The 20,029-nt window shown below is 35.3% G+C and overlaps 1 protein-coding gene across 2 annotated transcripts in view; it reads right to left on the reverse strand.

The window, feature by feature from the left end:
• 5-ht7 (5-hydroxytryptamine receptor 7) overlaps positions 1–18,690 on the reverse strand; it is a 253,367-nt gene extending 234,677 nt beyond the window's left edge. For both annotated transcript variants that reach the window (XM_076783333.1, XM_076783322.1), the window contains exon 1: positions 17,805–18,690. The gene's annotated coding sequence lies outside the window, so the exon portion shown is untranslated. The remainder of the gene's footprint in view (positions 1–17,804) is intronic.
• Between the last annotated feature and the right edge of the window lie 1,339 nt (positions 18,691–20,029).

A 20,029-nucleotide genomic window follows, 5' to 3' on the forward strand; every position in this document is an offset into this window, starting at 1 on the left:
AATACACCATGCGTCTAAATTCACTGATCGTATTAGAGACCAACGGGGAACAATAGAATTTACGTCCCTTTCATAACCAGTTTACTGTTATCTAACTAATAGATTGATGTGACACGATCTTCAAGAAATTATCCAATTTAAAAATAAAATTAACAAAATTCTCTACGTCCTATTAAAAATCTGTTACATCGAAGTCTTTTAATACATTAATCTTTTACCACATTAAATATCTCACGTCGATCGCATTGTTCGTTAAACAAACGACGAATTGTAACTAAAGGAAAAGCTTAAACACACGATTCGACGAAGAAGATTCACATCACGCGTACAGAAAGAGTAGGCAATCAGACTAAGAGTAAGTCGACGTATTTCACGTCCCGGTTTTATTAAGTCTGGAAACGTAACGAGAATATTATTCAACAAGAATTTCCCTTCAAAACATCGCACGAGTAACATATTTCCCACGAATAGAAAGAAAATACGCGTTATGCGTCGAACGAATTTTTCACGACACTTTTATTGACATTATTCTGTGAAAACTAGGAAAATACTTAAATGGCGTATTTATGAAATTAATGGTACTGAAACATTAGAGTTTATTTTTGGTAATCGACGGACACCGGTGACCAACGTGACTCGAATAAAAAGATTAGCGATGGACTTTGTGCTCTCTGCAGAATTCGACGCGTTAAACGTTTTACGATCGGGGTGTAATTTTCATCGAGGAACTCAATACTCGATCGTTTTAAGACCGATTAATTTCCCCGAGTTAAAGGAACGTCGGTAATGTCGAACGTTTGATGAAATTAATCGCACCGCGCAAGACGAGACAGTGTTTGGAATGCAAAGAGCGAAAGGTCGTTGCAGAAATGCTGGTTTAAGTATTCCGTAGCGAGAATCCTCGAGATGTTCTTGATTGAAACGGCGTTATCGCGACCGTACCTTCCCTTTACCTTTGGAAACGTAACAAATAAGTTTTTCATATTCGTCCTCCATTGGATCCGCGACTGCAAGAATCTCGGTTGATAGAGTTTCGGTTAAATGGATGGTGATTCCACTACGCTTTCCCGAGTATCGACTTTCTTAAAAAAATTCTCGTTGATAAACTGACATTGTGAGAATACGATTGGTGATAACGAAAAGACGGATGGCTCGAGAACTTTATAATACTAAAATCATTCAACGAGCGAAGGGTTGAAAGGAAGTCACGCCACGGTGGATTCAGTAAGATCGTGCTTTGACGAATTTTACTTCGAATATTTGCCATTGTTATAATCCAGATTCGAGTTTGTGTGTTTATACCGGTGTTTACTCGGTTCCAAAGTTGGCTGTTATACTACCACACGGATGGTGCATTGTTATAGTTTTAAATGTTAGCAATGTTAGACGGAGCAGAAATTTACAGTAGAATGTTTGATATTGAGTAAACTACGAAATAGGAAATAGCTTAATTGGAATGGTAATAGTTTAGAAGGACAAGTTAAATTCGATCTTTATTTCTCAAGATGCAACGTGTGTCACAATAATATTAAATACCCTAGAAATTTTTAACAGTGACAATCTAAATCCAAATTACTATTTGAGAATTGTAGTACTGCAAAAAATAAATGAAGGATACCAGGTGGTACCTTCAAAAATGGTTGAGTAACACAGATTATAGATATTGTCAGTGATAAAACAAGCGAACGATACTCCAAATCGTACGTATGGATTTAGTTTCAAAATAAAATTATATTTGTGAAATATTTATTGTTACGGGATATTATTTGGATCGAACTTGCCGTGTTAATCGCACGATATAATTACAATATGATAGAACCGGTGGTCTGGACAGTGAGCAGCCTGCATAGTACTCTGAATCAATTCAATGGCAAACAGATTAGTGCTCGCGTCCACGTTCTCCGAAAACAAAGTTGCCACGCGACGGAATAACCGGATTAGCGTCAATTCCTGCCTTATAAGCCAACGCTAAATGCCAGTTGCTTCTGAATCCATTAGAGATTGCAGGACGCGGAGTAAATTATTACGTACACGTGATTAGTCCCTAGACGGAAGTAAGCTATGCTCCAGCAGAAGCTACAGAAAAAAGGGGTACACGGATGCCTTATTGATACATTTATTATTAATGCTTAAGAAACAGCTAAATTATACTGTATCTTTATGCAGAAATTAATGATAGAATTATAATTTTTCACAAGAATAAAAATTGTTATTAACGAATTTTTCGAAAAAATGATATCACTGTGTTTAGCCTTCGATCTGCTAGTAGAAATTTGCAATAAAGTTTCAAAAATGTTACTTATCGTAATCAAAAGAGTACAGAATTTCCTAAATAAGATACAATTCACAGTGTTTAAACGTGTTTCGACGTTCTATGAAAAGAATATCTCCCTAGAAGTACCTTTCGAATTCTACAGTTGTACAATCGTGGGGAATGAACAAAAAAATGTTGAGAACGAATTCACATGGCGCAGGAAATTGGTTTGCGAGACTAAAAGGTTGTAAAGGAAAATTGTTAGCTGCGGAAATGCGTTTCTACCTAAACTGAGAACGTCTCACTCTTGATACTCTTCTTTGACGTGTTTGCATCAAATATTCAATCGCGACGATGTTGATTTTATTTTTTTACTCTATCCGTTCATGCGATCGCATCCCGAGTTTTCTACTTGTCTTTCCGCTCCATAATTGCTCCCGCACTGAAATTCGAATTAAAGAACTTTTATAAATACTCCTTTGACGTTCGAATTCATTTCTGATCGATAAACATTTATTTCTTTAGAAACTTTGATGCTTATTTATTTTAATCAAACCCAGTATTATGTAAATTTCCAACGATTAACTTGGCTATTTTTTGCGATTGAAATAAATGCGTGGACCAATTTTCCTTGATTTCAAAGAGTAGAAAAGATGTGAAAGTCAACTTTATATTTCATAGCTGGAATTCTATGGTTTTCATGTTTCTTTTAGTGGAGAATTTTAGACGCTAAATGTCGAAAGTCGTTGAAGATCAATTGCGATGGAAAATGTGTTAATCACATTGCACACGTCACATACAATATATCCATGGACACTATCCTAAATGTACGATATGTATGCCATCAGCCAAAGTGCAGATTTGTTGTATCCAAACTTCCTAAATGCGTCATTCGAAATTAGAAGTTGATATGGTTTCCATTTACGGCGATGAATTTATCCACGACTTTTCCACCGAATGCATCGCGTGTGTCGATTTTTCCTCTAACGGCGATGATGAGACGCTACTGATCGATCGTTGAGGTTTACCATTTCTGGTCATCGACAGTCAAATCTGCGCTTCGATATTTCAAGTGCCTTCGTAAGCAACGCGTTTGCTAACCACATTTGTTCAAAAACTCATAACGCAATGAGTTTCGAACATTTTCCCCCGAAAGGCTAACGTTCTACGAGCGATATAAAAGTAACAATAAGACGGTTTGATACGTAAAGAAAGAATAATTTAAATACCGTTTCAAATTATGAAATTTTAACAAAATTTCAGGAAATTTATACTCGACTTAATGTTAATCGAAATAATTAGTTGTACGGACTCATTCGCAGCTAGACAATATGGATAGGACAATTAACGACGTCATTGGATTCAAGGAGTTTCTGTAGGGTGTACTCCGTTCGTGTAATGGAATTATTCGCTCGATTCCATGACAAAGCGACAGATTCGGGTCGATTTGCCACTTGCGTGAAAGCATCTTACCACAGAAAGTAAATTCGCCGCTTAATTACGGATACCCCAATAATATTGGGTTAAAAATAAGCTCATACGAGGTATAAAATTAGGTTACAGGTTAAAAACAGACTCCCAACAAACTTTAGATTACTGATAAATTTGTCAGTACAAGAGAAAAAAAAAAGAATGTAAAAACGATAGATTTATTACATAGTTTAAAACACTGTTAGATTTATTACATAGTTCAAAACACTGTTCCTAATTTTATTTAAACTTTTTACGGGCAATCACATGATTCGTTCTAAGTTTAAGTATTAAAGTTCAATCGAGGTTTATTTTAGTAAGATTAAAGAATATATCAAGAAATAATAAGAATAAGATTTAGAAAATTAAAATTGTCGAAATTTTAAGATGCCTTTATCCATTATTCTTCGATCTTGGTAAATTAAATTAAGTCTAGCCGATTTTATTTTCAAATGTTTGATTACTGTAATTTTGTTACCTGAGTATTTATAAGAACGAACTGCATTGATACTAATGGCCTTTTAAAAATCAATTTGTCCTGTAACAGTAATAACGTGTGCAAATCAATCACGAAGCAAGGTCGATCGATTGAACATTAATTTTAATTTCACGCGAAACGTTTGCAGTCAGCAAACATATTACGCGCGTAGCAGTAGTGCAGAAATAGATCTAGCGGACAGGAAAGAGTAATTAGAACTATTTTAACACCGAAGACGATGCAGCAAATAGCACATTTCCGGTTTTCCCATGAACTCTTTTCGTTCTTACGCACAGTTGGTCGACGAACAAACAATTTTCATCGTTCATTAACAAATATTATATAATTCAAAATTCGTAAGAATATTACAACTCTAATTATATTCCTGTCTTAAACGAAATAACAAATAAAACACCTGAAATTCCTGGCAAATGACTAAAATCGATACCAAAGTAGATCATTCATAAACACTAATGTAGCAGAATAAAATTTTTGATTCTTTGATTTAGCAAATTTAGAAGATTCTTTGAAGCAGCATTTGAAATTAGAAACTAAACATATTTTCAGTCAATTAATAATCTTGAAAAATTACAAAGAATTCTAATGACACGAATTTAGGTAGAAACACAATTTAATTACAATTGTTAAGAAGATACGACAGTAATGTTGAAGGTTTCTTAAAATTGTGCCACAAAACTACTTAATAGTCGTTAATTTTATCCGAACATGACCGTATCTAGTGCCCATTCTCGACCACAGGAAATCAACAAATTTCGCAACAAACACTGAAATGATCGCAATGTCGTAAATTGCTGTACTTACGAGCTGCAGGTAGTAAAATTTTATACAACTGTCGTTGGAAACTCTGAGATAAGGAACACTCGGGAAAACAATTTCCTCGTTGCGTGTCACAGTGACGGCACGTAAAAGTCTTTAACACCTGTTACGACGTTGTACTTCATGCAAAGTGGTAACGTAACGAACAACAATTTTCCGATTTCTGCATTGTCAGTTTGATCATTATTATTTTCTTATTCCACCTTCCTGGTCAAACCATAGCTTAATTGCTTTACCTCTCTGCATTAGTATGGAAAACTTGTATAAACAAATCGATATCACTTTCAAATTTGTTTTCCAATATGAATGATAAAATCAGTATTAATAGAAAAAAAGAAATAGATTTTAATAGTTGAATTTATGAAGTAGAATCAATTAAATTAAATTTTCTACTTTTTTTTGTTTTTAATAAATTTAATTTGTATATTACCGCGGAAATTTATAAAAACTTATTAATGTTTTCACTGCGTTACAACTAACTTTTAATGCATTAGTTCTTTTAAACCGTGGATATTTTGATAAAAATTTGTTTAAGATTCGTACGATGTAACCGATCTGCACAATATTTTACTACATATTTTTCGTCGTATAAATATTATGTTCAGTTTGTAAAGGTCGCCGTAAAGCAAGCAAGTACGAGTAAAATTGTGCGTGACGATGTAAAAGTCATGTAATTTATCTTTTACAAATATGTTTTTTTTATCCACGAACAAGACATATTCGGTTTAACGCGCAGTCGATAAAACGAAACTGATACCAACGTGTTTTTCTTTCGATCCACTGCTATTTCTTCGCAGATATTGCGGTAAACATTGGTAATAACATTCATTTCATACCTCACACCGATGACTCGAAGTATGAGATACGCACTGTGCATCCAAGTAAACGAATGGAAACTCCATATTGGAAGCAAGTTGCAATTGCTGGAGATGAAATACGAAAGTAAATTTTTCTCGTGTTTTCCTAACAAATATTAATATCTGTTTCCTTCGAGAGATCAAATAATTCCAGTAAAAATTACTATTACGAAGACACATGCAAGTAGACATCTAAAATTTGTTGTCAATATTAACACATTTCTTTGTGCTACTTCAGATGGCAAATTGTAAGTTTCAATTACACGATCGTGTTAGAAACTGTTTAAAATTATGACTGCCTTAAGGTTCAATAAAACTTTTATTGATACAATCTCTATAACGTATTTATCACAATGAGACTAAAGCATAATAGAACTGTATTACGAAAAACAAGATATATCTTTATTCGCATTGTTCCGCAAAGTGGGTCATAATACGATAAAAGCATTAATCAAATTTCACATCAACCACCACCTCCTGTCGTTACTGATTATATAATTTACGTTGGTACAAATAATAATCGAGTTTGATAATACTTTTCAGACATTTTTTCGCGTGACCGTACTTGTGCTTCGATATATTTAAAAACAGCGAAAGTGTATACGAATTTACATGTATAACGTTTTATCGATTTACAATGAAATTGAAAGAAATTTGCGACTCTCTAAAAACCTCAACTGTTATAAATAATAATCGAATTTGATAACACTTTACAGATACACGTTTTCATGTGACCGTACTTGTGCTTCAATATATTTAAGAATAGCAAAAGTATATTTGAATTTATACGTACAACTTCCTATAGATATCACTGATTTTATCGATTTACGGTCAAACTAAAAGAAACCCGCAACATCCTAAAAATTTCAACCAACGTTGCAAAAGGTCAGTCGTCGTTGTGGTGAATATACTGCTCTTTGTTAACTCGTGACTTGACGGTTAAAGTGATCTATAAACACTTGTTTAATGGGTTACGGAAGCAATAATATATCTTCCGTGGCACTTTAGACGCACCATTCAAGCGACAATACGTCACATATGCGCATTGAAGGCACGTTAAATTACGCAACGATGAAACGTAGTGATAAATTATTAAATTGAATAATTTATTCGCAAACGCGAAATGCAAAACCGACTGTGCAACCAATATGTATCATTATTTATGAATCCATAACATTATTACAATATTTAACAATGTTACGAATGCATGATTTTCATAAAATAATATTTCGCAGCAGAATTCGTACGCGAGGTTGTTACTTTTATATTTCTGGCGGTATCTTCGCTGTGACAATTCATTTTGTAGCAACGTCGAGACAAAATATTTCGCGACGCTCTAGATTCTGTTTCGAATAATGTAACGCGGTAAAACGTTTAATTTTCTTTCCGGTGGGTCATTTTCAGATGTAATTGTTAAAATTGATAATCTCGTAGCGTAACGAAAACGAGGTTATTTAAAGTTTTGAATTTTAATTTAATCTGAATTCTGGTGTTATATCACACTCGCCGTAATACTATATAATTTACTAAATTGTTACAAAAGCGTTAAGTCAAAATTTGAGTTCGTGCACAGTAAACGATACCGCCTGCTTAATTATTTCTAAGTTCTATAATCTTAAAACACTGTGTAGAATAATTTAGTAAACATATTTATTTTTCAATTTAAGATGTTATACCCTATCAGTACGTACGTTATCTTCTATTGTTAACGTTAGTAGCATTTTCGTAATATTTAATATTACAAGGTTTATATCTGGATTCGATACGAGTGTAGATAAACCGTTTTACGAATACGTTTATGGTCCCTCTGCACAGAAGCATGCTTCTGCAGCATATAGATCTAGCAAGCAATAACCAAATGGAGCCATAATTGAAGAACAAACAGCGCCCGTAAACGAATAATGGAAGACGTATTCCTGTTTGATTCTGAAAGAACAATGAAATCTATCACTCGCCGGACGCAGCAATTAAAAGATTAATAATCCTCTAGCGGCTACAACCAGGACAAACTGACCACAAGCTGCACAATAATTGCAGTACCGGTCAAGGCCTTAAGGAGAGAGACTCAAGTAAAGTGTTAAAACGAGAAGTGATATTTGACAATTTTTTAAACTGCAAAATTGTCGAAGATTTGCGTCTCTGAATACAATAAAATGATTTTTGCAACGAATTTCTAAAGGATTCCGTACGAGTACAGTATTTTATTCTTTTCAACTGCTGTGCAAGGAACCTGTTTTTCAGTTTCTCGTGCCTGAATTTCAAACTGACACCATAAATAGTAGTCGTGTAATAAAATTTCAACGACGCCCTAGTTTTTCCGGGGTTCTGACTAAAATACCCTCCTAAGGATATTTACAACACTAGAAGAAATTGAAGAAATACGTCTATTTTTCCTCAAACAGAATCTATCGAAACGAAAATACACAAAGACGTATTAAACGATATGATAATATTAGTTAAAAATTGTATACCAAATTTTGACGTTTTGTGATCTACAAATGAATCTATCCCCAACAAAATGAAATAATGTTACTTCAGGAAAAAAATTTGCAAGATCTTTTTGCTTATTTTTTGTGGTGTTCGCATAATTAAAAAATAGTTTCGATAATATTTTTGCCCGCGTGACAATATAATCGTGCACCTGTGGCTCGCGGCTGGTATCAAAACGCGACTTGAACAACGTGCAATAAATAAATAAATAAACAGAACACGGAAACGATACTTCTTACCACCGTCTCTGTGTTTTCGTTCTCGCGGCCAGACTACTGCCTTATCTATGGCTGTTTAAAGAGGATGCACTCGACGGTTCCGTTTCCTTAAAGCGGATGCGTCGAATTTATTTTCAGAACTGTTTACGCGGTCTGGTATCCCCAGAATTTATGAAGAAAATTCAACCTGTGAATCTTCATAAATCCTGATGTAGAAGCTGATATACGACGAATTTTTGGGTGTCGTAGAGAGAAGCGCGCGGTTTCGAGCAATCTTCCCCTCGAAAGCTAAAACGTCGATTTTCGAAGGAACGATTCAACGAAACGCGAACGCAGTCCCTTCGGAATTATTCCAAACGTTTCTTGAATTCGAACAGATTTTCAATAATGTTCGACGTTTCTGCGCACGCGCGGACTCGAAATGCGTGGATCCTTTTGGATCATTCGATGCGCGCGCAAATGTGATACAGAACGAAAGATAGACTAAACATTTTGCAATATTTTTAATTTCTCGTATATAATATTACATACAAGCTCAATGATACGTATATGTATAAATCAGTATCTGTTTACAATACAAATTCTCAGGAAATTAAATGTGATTTGTTGACTTTTCTCGTATATCGTCATTTTTCTTTCGCGATCGGAATTATACTATTATACTTATACTTTTTCACTACGCATAAAATTCAAACGTGTAAGAAAAATGTAATCTGTACTCAATAACAGATGTGAAGAATGAGAATGGCAAAGATATTAAAGTGTTTGGATGGGCTATGATGAAGGTAATAATTAGCTTAATTACACTTATACAGCAAATGTATTATATGTAACACTTTTTTCATTTGAATAGTTGTAAATTGAAATTTTTTATTCAGAGATACGAATTTGTTTTTCATTTGATACAAAAATGGTAATGAACGTTACTATGCTTATTGCAGCTTTATCGTAATCTTAGTTACACGCAAATTTCTTTCGCAACCATTCTTGTGAGTTGTAATTAAGCGAAGTAATATTTTTGTTGACCGTAAATATACTTACGTCGTCTACAAAATTTGCAATTTTGCTTGATAGCTGAACGCCTATTGACTAATTCATGAAAATACTGAAAGGCCTCGAGTGTAAATCGATTACAATTAAATAGATCATATCTTGAATTGCTAATTTTACGAGTGTATCCTGTTTTTTCTAGTTTGAACAAATATCGAGGACATTTACAGATATGAAAGAGTATATGGATGTAATTTCTACACTAGTAAAAAGTGTTTAAAACACAAGTACTTTTTACGCTAAGCACAACGAAATATTGCAAATTTTCCTCATACATTGCACCGACGAAATTCGTTAACTTGCTAACGAGTCGTTCATTTAGGTATCCAGGTTTATAGTACGAAAGTTTAAGCACGTTTTCGAATGGAGAAATACACAAAACTAGAATGGTAACTTTAGTAAAGCAGATTACGATAATTATACCTCGTTACGTTTCATTGTGTTTGAAATAAACAGAAGCAAGAAAAAAGAGGTAAGGGGAATTCTTTTAGTTTTTATAGAAACTCGTGATCAAGCTTGGCACTCTTTTTCTACCCAAATATGAACACCAATATTCCATAGATATAAACGTTTAAAATTCAAGTTCATTTTTTAAATTAGACGAGGGTCAACGATTGGCGAAGAAAATAATATGTTGCCTTGAAACGTGCATAAATAAATATGAAAAAATTCACAATGGAACGTCCGTTTCAGTATTCCAGACTAGAAGATCTCTCTAGTGTTCAGCAATATTTCACTGCTCGCTTTGTATCATGTATATTCCACAAGTGCTAGACAAGAGGAGAAATGAAAAGGCAGAGCAAGGAGGAGTTAAGGAAACGAGTAGATAATCCAAGACGAGCGGTACGGTTCGGAACACACAACAGAGAAAATGGAATGAACGCGAGGACAAGAGAAACGTTCGTAATTATATCGCGTGTTCGCAAGTTTTCGGCGAAACAAATCAAGTCGTTGGGTTTTGTAGACCGTAACAATAGCAAATCCTCGGGAAGAAAACTGTTATAAATAATGTGCATCTTATTTGGCCGGGTAAGCGTTGGTTTCAAGGCCGGGCAAAGTGCGAAATTCTGTAGAATCGCGAACAGGGCCGTAGATGCGAATGTAGATACGACATCGGGTGCACCGCGAGTGTCAACGGAGCGGAGTAAGCTCGGAAATATGCTGAATAGGGTTTGGAAATAGCCTGCTGCGATATCGAGGGAGATGCAGCCCGTGAAATATAAAGTAAAAATTCCTCTCGCTCGGAAAAACGAAGAAATTCTTTCGCGCGGTGTAACGATAGCGTCGCGAGAGCGAGGAAGAACGAGCGCGGAAGGAGATTTACAGTCAGAGTGCTCGAGTATGAGCGATAACGATGAAAGATGTATAGACAAGACTGAAAAGTCGGCACAACATTTTTTATGCAAACTGATATCGATAACAAGCCATGTTCTACTCAATAAACTGTTCGATTGCCGGAGTTTCTCTCGATTATGAATTTCAATTCTCGGTAAATGTACTCCGAGTCGGAATAGATACCCTTAATAGATATAAGTATTGTTAACTACAATGGATTCTAAAGTAATAATTTCTAAAGTAAGTAATTTCTGAAAAACGAAGTTTCATACAATCGATCAATGAAGAGAAAAGTGAAAAGTTGATATAAGTTATGTGACTCTGTACAGTTATGATATTGTATTTAATACATATAACTATTGCGCAAGTTGCGAGAAAAATGATTTTTTATAAAGCTGATTTAAGTTTTAGTGAAATAAATTTTTCTAAATATACATTCGTGTGAAAAGTATTTAATAATATTTTTCAAACATTATTTATAATTATATTCGTAATTTTAAGACAGTGACCATTAGTTTTTTTATTCAAATTTTGTGTTGTAGGAATTTGTTGGTGAACTTGTCGAAAAGATACACATTATTAAATATATCATCATCGAGTGGAACTTTGGTAAATATTTCAGTCATTTCAGAATCAGGTATTCATTAATTCCAATTTTAATTTTCTCTGAATATTATCAGTAGCAATCTGCACAGCGAGACACGAATTATATATCTAATATTAACAAACGAATATACTAGCGATCTACTAAAATCGAATTTCAATTGCCAATACGCAGAAGAATTAAGGTAACGACCAAATGTAAAATAATACGTGGGCGGAGAATAAAATATAAAGCCGCGAAACGAAGAACAATTCTAACCTACCTCCACGCGGACCACTCGAAATAAAATAAAAATAATGTCTACAACAAGCGTGACTACTGGAGCATAAAACTCGATGTATATACCTAGTAGTTTGGAGGGATGCAATAAAAAACTGTTTTTTCGTTTCGGAATTTAAACTAGTCGAACGAGGAAAGAAATATAGAAAAGAGCATTGTCAAACACAGAAATTTGTAAAAATGAAATTTAGGATAACACGGACTACATATTCAAACTAATAATACGTGCTGTTTATAAAATACTATATACTACAATACTTAACATTTTACATTTATTAAAATGCGCGTCTTAATGTTGACACGAAAAGGAAGACAATCCATTTTGTTAGTTCCAGTTTCACGATTTTGAAACCAGCTCAGAGGCGAATGTAGGCAACAAAGGTTGAGCAGAATACGTTTCAAAAACTGGAAAACTAGAACGCAATATTTCGATTGAAAAGAGCCAACTACCGCCAAAGTAGGAAGTTCGTAGCGACTGTATGCAACTAATAAGGGAAGCACTCAACTTGTCCCCCTTCGATTACAATCTACTTTTCCATGGCTGATTAAAGGTCTCTCTTGCTACAGAATACAATATTAGGTGTAATAACTCGATAATCGTACAGACACAAATAATTAAAGTTACACACCACGCGATACATGTTACGAATATCGATCTCTGTCGTCGAAGAAGCTGTGGTGCAGACGAACATATCTTTTTATGCAAAGAAAGCATAGAAACAACATTTGAAAAACTTAAATGAGAACGACGGTCCTTTTATTCTATGTTTTCGACTTTCACTTGTACAGGGGATGAATTTTTTGATCGCAACATGATCTCTGCCATTGCACCTGATACTTTACGCGTACCAACAAAGATTTACAATTTTACGAAAGTAGGTCAAAAATCGTAGGGGAGCAGGTTGAATACTTCTCTTGTCAAGCAAACAGACGGTGGATACAATACGAGACTCTTTCCGTTACGAGAGGCCAGTGGGGAGTAAATATTGAGATTTACAGAATAGAGTTTGAACATACACAAAGTAACACTGTCGATAGACATTTCTAGCGACATTTCGCATCGCAATGTGTATATGCAAAGCAAAGAACTATGACTGATAAAATATTGCATACACCGCATTCATTTTATTTGGATACTGTGCAAGTATTCGTGCAAAAACGTGTCACAAACTTTCAAAGTTAATGTTCGAAGTCAGTCTTCAAAACCATGAACGTGAATTCTGATTTATCTTGTAAATATAATTTTTAGTAGCTGAACATTTTTAAATCGAACGAAATAAATACCCCAAACTTAAATTTTAATCACTTTTGGTATTTTGCATTAAAAGAAATGTAAAATTCCTATTATTTTTATTCGCAGAGTATGAAATAAAGTTGTATTTAACATATGAGGTTACATTTCGAATGCATAACTTTGTTTGGGAACTGTTGCACGCGGCGAGCTACGAAAAAAAGAAGCAACGAAACCGAGAAAACAAACAGAATCGTAAGAAATATCAAGCGATTAAACGAAAGGAGGGATTAAGGAAATTCAAATGAGAAAAGTTATTTTTTCTCGGACCAGTAACCCAGGAAAAGTGATATTTAAAGAGGAGAGCGACCCGTTGATGAAAGAAACAGCAAAGTGAAGAACACCTGAGCAGAGTTTTGCTCAAATATTTTCTCATCAAATACTCCACGGACGAACGAATGTTTCTGTTCGCGAATATAATCACGACAAATCGAATACCGAAACAGACCAGAGGATCTGCTTTTAACGTTTCGCAAGAAAATGAAATTAATTTCACGCGTATCTTCGGAGGAATAAAAATAACAAGTCGCACAAAAAATTCGACCTCTTTTCTTTCGACGTTATTTATTTTATCGCTGCCTTCCTCTTTTAATAAAAATCTCAAAAGAAGGAAAAACGAATTTTAAGATATTAAAATGCCGGACGGGTAATTAGGAGCTTCATGAAAAACATAACTTCGCAACTTGCGCGATTACAGAGGATAGCGTTATCAACGAGAGCCTCAAAGGAACCAAAGTACCTTAAAAAGATGCTCGTTAAGATTTAAAATAAAAAAATCTGCTTAATTTTATCTACTCCCTTTCATTCTATAAGCCAAGTATAATCCTTCGTCGCTCGTAAAATCTTATTAATTCGAATCCCATAGGCAAACGGAAAGCTTTCTTCTTCGAATAGGTACGTACCACTGTCGTCAGAGTTCTTTCGACGTACCCACTGAATAATTCAGACTTGAAACTTTTATGAACTTCGCGGAAAGAACTGTTCTACACACTATACGCCTGCAATGTTACGTGCATATGTGAAATAAGCGACTTTCTTCTACTCTTTTACAAAACGTCTTCTGAATCGATGGATTCTTTGTAACGAAGTTTAACATTCAGAAAATGATCAAGCGCCCTGCCAAATGAATTGTTCGAATCAGATAAAGCTGTTCCAAATAGGGTAATTTCTTTTGATTTACGCGTGAACGTTAGCTCCATTCTTGAACAGATAACGCTAAAACACGCGTTTCAAAATCGACTCTCTCAATACTTATGTCAAGTACAGATTTTCATACGTTTCAAGAAAAGTGCAAGTCACTTTCGGTGAATAAGAATTACTGATGGAGGTAATGCAATTCGTGGAAAAATATTCGTAGTTTATACAGTTCGAGGTATACCCTGTGCTCTTTGGAAAATGTATTTAACGTTATAATTCTGAAATTAAAAGTTTTATCCAGTTGCGTGGATATGCTGACGTTAACACACGATGTTCGATTGTTAAACTAAATGAATTGCTTTGTACAAAATTTCCATGTTGTTATGTTAAAATAAAAATGCTTTGTATTTGTAATGAAACAATTTTTGCATTAATTGCACGAAAACATATTTCACAATGAGTTTGTACATTATTTAGATGAAATTCTAGGGTCTCAAACATTAACTCTGAGAATATTTCTTACGTAATTTTTTGATTGAAAGCCATATTTGCTTTTACAAAATTGTTTGAACGCCAAAAAGAAATGTAGTGATAAAATTTGATACTAAAAGGTTAGTCATTTTTTAGATCTTTTAATATACCATTTTAGAAAGCATTCTTTCATTTTTAGGAGTATAAATTCGGTTTTGGTTCGAGACATGCTCTAAAAATGTCAAACATAGTACGTATTTGGGTCACTAATTGTTGTGCTAAACTTGTTTACTAAGTATTCAAGTGGTACCATAATCAATCGAAAATGGAGGAGAATACTTCAGATGATGTTATTGTTCGATATATCCAGATTTTCCCTACATTTTCTACAGACATAACCTGTCAACATGTCCGTTACACTCGTCCATTGAAACGAACACTATAAACCGCGTTGAAAGCAACGAAAGCAATCGACACGTTAACTTCTCTCTGTTTGAAATTAATGAAACGGAAACACCTTGCTCTGGTATTGCTTGCAATGGACCATCAGGCTTGTTGCCAAAGATACAATCTACTGCATCGAACTTTCAATATATTTGAAATGCAACCACAGGATACTAGTAATGTATCTACGAAATACAGAAATGCATTTTAGTTACACTACGGAAGTTCTCTATGTGTTCGTAACCTATTTCGAATTTTATTTATATCGTAACGTTTCTTTAAGTTCTATTCGAGACTTTCTGTTTTCACATTTTGCTTGCGCGGAAATTGAATAATTCCGATGGAACAGTTTGCGTGGTGGAAAGAGACGAATTATCAATACTAGTAACCAAGGTAGTAGAAAAACTTGTGTTAGATGGAAGGAAGGATTTAGTTAAGAGAAGAGTAAAATGATTCGCACAAAACGATGTCTCGAATATTTACAAAAATATTTGCCACGTGAATTACAATGGTTTCGTTACACGAAACAAAAGATTGCTATTTCGTTGGAAACATTGAATTAAAACATTGTCGAAATGCACAAAAATTCAACTACAATAGCCCATCGTTAACCGAAAGCTTTATTTTGTATGTTACGCTAAGTATTACCATGGTATTTTAACAACGAAATAAGTTAGAAAAACAAAAACACATGAAAGCAGTCATTTCTCTCTATTGGTAATTCCCCTGATGTGATGTCTATTAGTTATCTATTCAAAAATTCGTATCACGAAACCCTTTACTTCCATATTTTCTTTTAAAACTTCTTCGATTAGTTCTATCATAAATCTTATAAAGCTATGCGTATCTGTTTTCAACAATTGACGACACAGTTTAATTTTCAGTAAAAGCTTGTCGAAGGGTCAACTGTATTTCGATATATTTTATAAGAGGGATATTCTTCAAATTAAATTAGTAATAGTCTTCAGAGTTAGACACCTGATGAACAGAATTTTTTAGTTTCTTCAGTTTAGTTTTTTTATATCTCATGGATAAGTAAACTATTACGTTTGTTCGATCGAACGAAGAACGCTAATTCGAAGAAGTCGTAGCCGGAAATAACGAGGATCCGATTCCCACAACGATAAATTTCTATCGGTCGCCAACGAGAACGCAAAGAGTAATCAACGGATTCGTGACAAGCGTTGCATTCGGAGGTCTTGAAGACGTCGCGTGTGTTTTCCAACGACGGTATGATTGATATTGGAGCATTACCATGATATTTCCATTTGTTTTAATGCTCCCGTGTACACAAAGGGTCAACGGGAGAACTGGGTTATTCCCATTTTTCGCATGATTAAATCACTCATCTAAATTCAAACATTTTACAAAATATTTCGCCACGGGTACTTCTAGCGTGTAATACCGCAGTCACGAAATTTATCTTTTTAATAATGCCTATGATTTCGGCAACGAGGATCGATCGCATGCCGCGAACTTCAATTTAAAATTGCTTTGCTTTACGGTGTTCTGCGATGTAAGAAGTTAAAAAATTAATCGAAATATCGCGATGAAAATATCGACGAAATTCAAGTTCCGAAATGTTCCGTAGAACGAAACAAGTTGGTAATTGTACGATATATATTTTATGATTGCGAATTTCACAGAACAATACAAATTACGTAACGTATATAGTCTACGATAATTTAACAATCTAATGGTGATCTGATAAAGTTATGCAATATATAACTAATCCAATCTCATATAATACATAATTGTTATTTCGCAATCATTCCTCGTTAAGAGAGCTGTATGAATTGCCACACAACTATGCAAGTCAGTAAATAGATAATATCAGCAGGTATAAAAGAGTCGATTTCCTTAATTATGCAAAATATAAACGAATTTAAAAAAAAAATAGAGACAAAGATCTTAATCACATTCGAAATGTTCCTCTATCATTATAATTTTAATCTATATTTATAAATATTGGGTAATTAAAAGCGTAACGAATATCGCTATAGCACCTTTCTCGAATAATTCGGTAAAAGTTTCAGTTTTCATCAATCGAGCTTTGCTATCTTTTTCGACAATCCAAACGAACTCAATTTACAAGTATGATGCAGGTATAATTATCAAATACAAGGATCATTAGAAGTGCACTATACTTTTATGTCATTTTGAACCGTAGAGTCACTCTGTAATTTGTCGACATGCTATGCGATAATCTTATAACAAGCCTCCGACCTCCATGTCCGCCACTTTCGAGGTTAACGTTCCTAAACCTTCGCAACTTCTAATCGCCGGCTAAAGATTTATCATAGAGAAACATTGTCGATTCTATCTGACGCATACATTATCCTCGACTTTCCGATATATCGGCACGAACGAACATTTAAAAAAAACTTTTTTCCTCGATACGACTCGACAGATTCTCCTATACTTTGCGCGCACCATGTGCGCCCATCAGCAATTGAGAGAGGCCAATATGAACCAATTTCCTATTCCATCGCACAACCGACACGCTTTTATCCCCCCCTCCCCACTCCATATGCCGACCGGTAGTCCTGGCTTGGAGGATTAAGGTTAAGAGTGGCGAAATTCACGTACCTGTTCGAGCCTTGACACGCGATGTTCTCGTTGAAGCGCAGGAAGAACGAGGATGCTCAACTTCCACCGGGTTTCTCGGCTCCACGATCGATTTTCGATCCCAGCCAGGCTCGATCAACTCCCGATAAACGCCTACGAGCATCACCAGAACCGTTCACATCACTCCTACGGGTATATATTTCAACGACACTTTTTCGATCGTCCCGGCAGAAAAACTACTTCGATAACAAAACAGACGCGTCGACCTCTGTCCATCTCGTGCTCCTCGCGACAAGAAAGGTTATGTTGTGAGTCTGTTTCCACCGAATTCCGCGCGTCTCCGGCTCCACCGGCGTCCGTCACAAACCACGAACAACGCGACCAAAAAAGAACTAGAATCTCACTATTTCTCGATCGAGCCTCTCGATCAGATCCAAGACTTCTTACTCTTGACAATATGCGAGCTTCGAGAACAATCGAGCGTCTTCTAGCCCGTTTTGCTACAATTCGCCGTCATGTTTTTCCAGCACGATTCATCGAACGATCAATTTTTCCCCGTTATTAAAATCTGCGTGCAACGATTCGAACTGTTGGTTATCGTATCGCAGGCTGTCACCGAATTCTTCGATGTTCATACAGTTTCCTTGACAGATCACTTTTGACCGTTAGCCGTTTCTTTTCACTCGAAAATAGAAAAAAACTTTTTACCGATAACTAGATGATATAACTAGCGTGTGTCGTTTCTAGGGGAAAAAGTTCGCGGTACGTGTTCGCACGCTCGGTGTGTTTGGGCTTCGTCCTGTTGCTTTCCGTCTTCCTGCTAACTCGCCGGGGCGGGAGGAGATAGAGGGGGAAACGGTTGTGCTCGCGGGCTTGCGGAGCGTCGCGACAACGACAAGCCGGTTGGACGTTCGTCGTACGACTAGACCGGGTTCTTGCCGTTGACCTGGACCCGCCTTGCGGCGCTTGCGCCGCGCCGCCAAATTACTGCCCTATCCGGAAAACCGTCCAATGCATGACGCAACGTATCGTAACGCCCTGTGCTGTTGTTTTCTTGCCCGCGTGCATCCGCACTCGCACGCATTTTTCGCGCCACGCACTTCGCGAATCTAACCAAACTTTTTCGAACCGACGCGACGCCGAAACACTTTCGACAACGCGATGCTCGTGCGCTGGATTTCATTCTCTGTGACTACGGCCGGCCCTCGAACAACAAAAACTTTTTGTGGAATGAATTTTGGAGGTTACTTGTCACCAGGTAAAATTTTGTCCTACTTTATTAGTTTAAAAAGTGTGACACGTATTATCCCTAACAACCCTTTTGATCGAGGCAGTTTTTTTTGGAATGAATTTTTGGGACTGGTTGTGACCAGGTTATGTTTCAAAAAAATGTCCTACTTTATTAGTTGAAAAGAATGAAAAGACACGTGACATGCTTAAGCTATGGTACAGTCGTCCCTCGAACAACGAGGTTTTGGTCGATGCGGTTTTTTCTGAAATAAATTTTAGGGGTTGGCCGTGACCAGGCTTATTTCGAAAAAAGTTTGTCCTAGTTTATTTCTGGTCTCAAATGGAAGAGTTGGAAAGATTAAAGGAACACGTGTTATCTCTAAGCTATATTACGTCCCTCGAACAACGAGGTTTTGATCGATGTGTGCTTTTTTCTGGAGTAAATTGTGGGGGCCGGTTGTGACCAGGTTAAATTAAATAAAAATATCCTAGTTTGTTAGTTAAGCACAGCAAAAAGACACTTGACTTTCCTATGCTATAGTGCAGTCGTGATTCAATATGCAAATAAAAGTTAGGAACAAAGAATAAAACGTATAATAGAGTCCGACTTGATAATATATATACATAATATAAATACTATAAAGTTATTATAACCTTCAATCTTAGGTGCAATGCTTGTAATGTTTATGTGAACTATATATTCTTACAATATAAAAGAAATTTAAAAAATCAATTTGAAAATTTAGGTAAATACGAATATACAAGGAATACATATTAATTACTATTATATGTATATACATATATACAGGGAGTTCGGCCACCTCTGGGAAATATTTTAATGGGAGATTCTATAGGCCAAAATAAGACGAAAATCAAGAATATAAATATGTTAATTGAGAATTCCTGAAAAAGTTATTAAAAAATTAAATTAAAAAATTTCAAATCATTTTGAAAAAATTATTTTTGGTTGCGGAATTCAATTACAATCATTTTTGGTGAATACACATAGCCCTGAA

Source organism: Colletes latitarsis, chromosome 1 (assembly GCF_051014445.1).
Source record: "Colletes latitarsis isolate SP2378_abdomen chromosome 1, iyColLati1, whole genome shotgun sequence".
Classification (NCBI taxonomy): domain Eukaryota; kingdom Metazoa; phylum Arthropoda; class Insecta; order Hymenoptera; family Colletidae; genus Colletes; species Colletes latitarsis.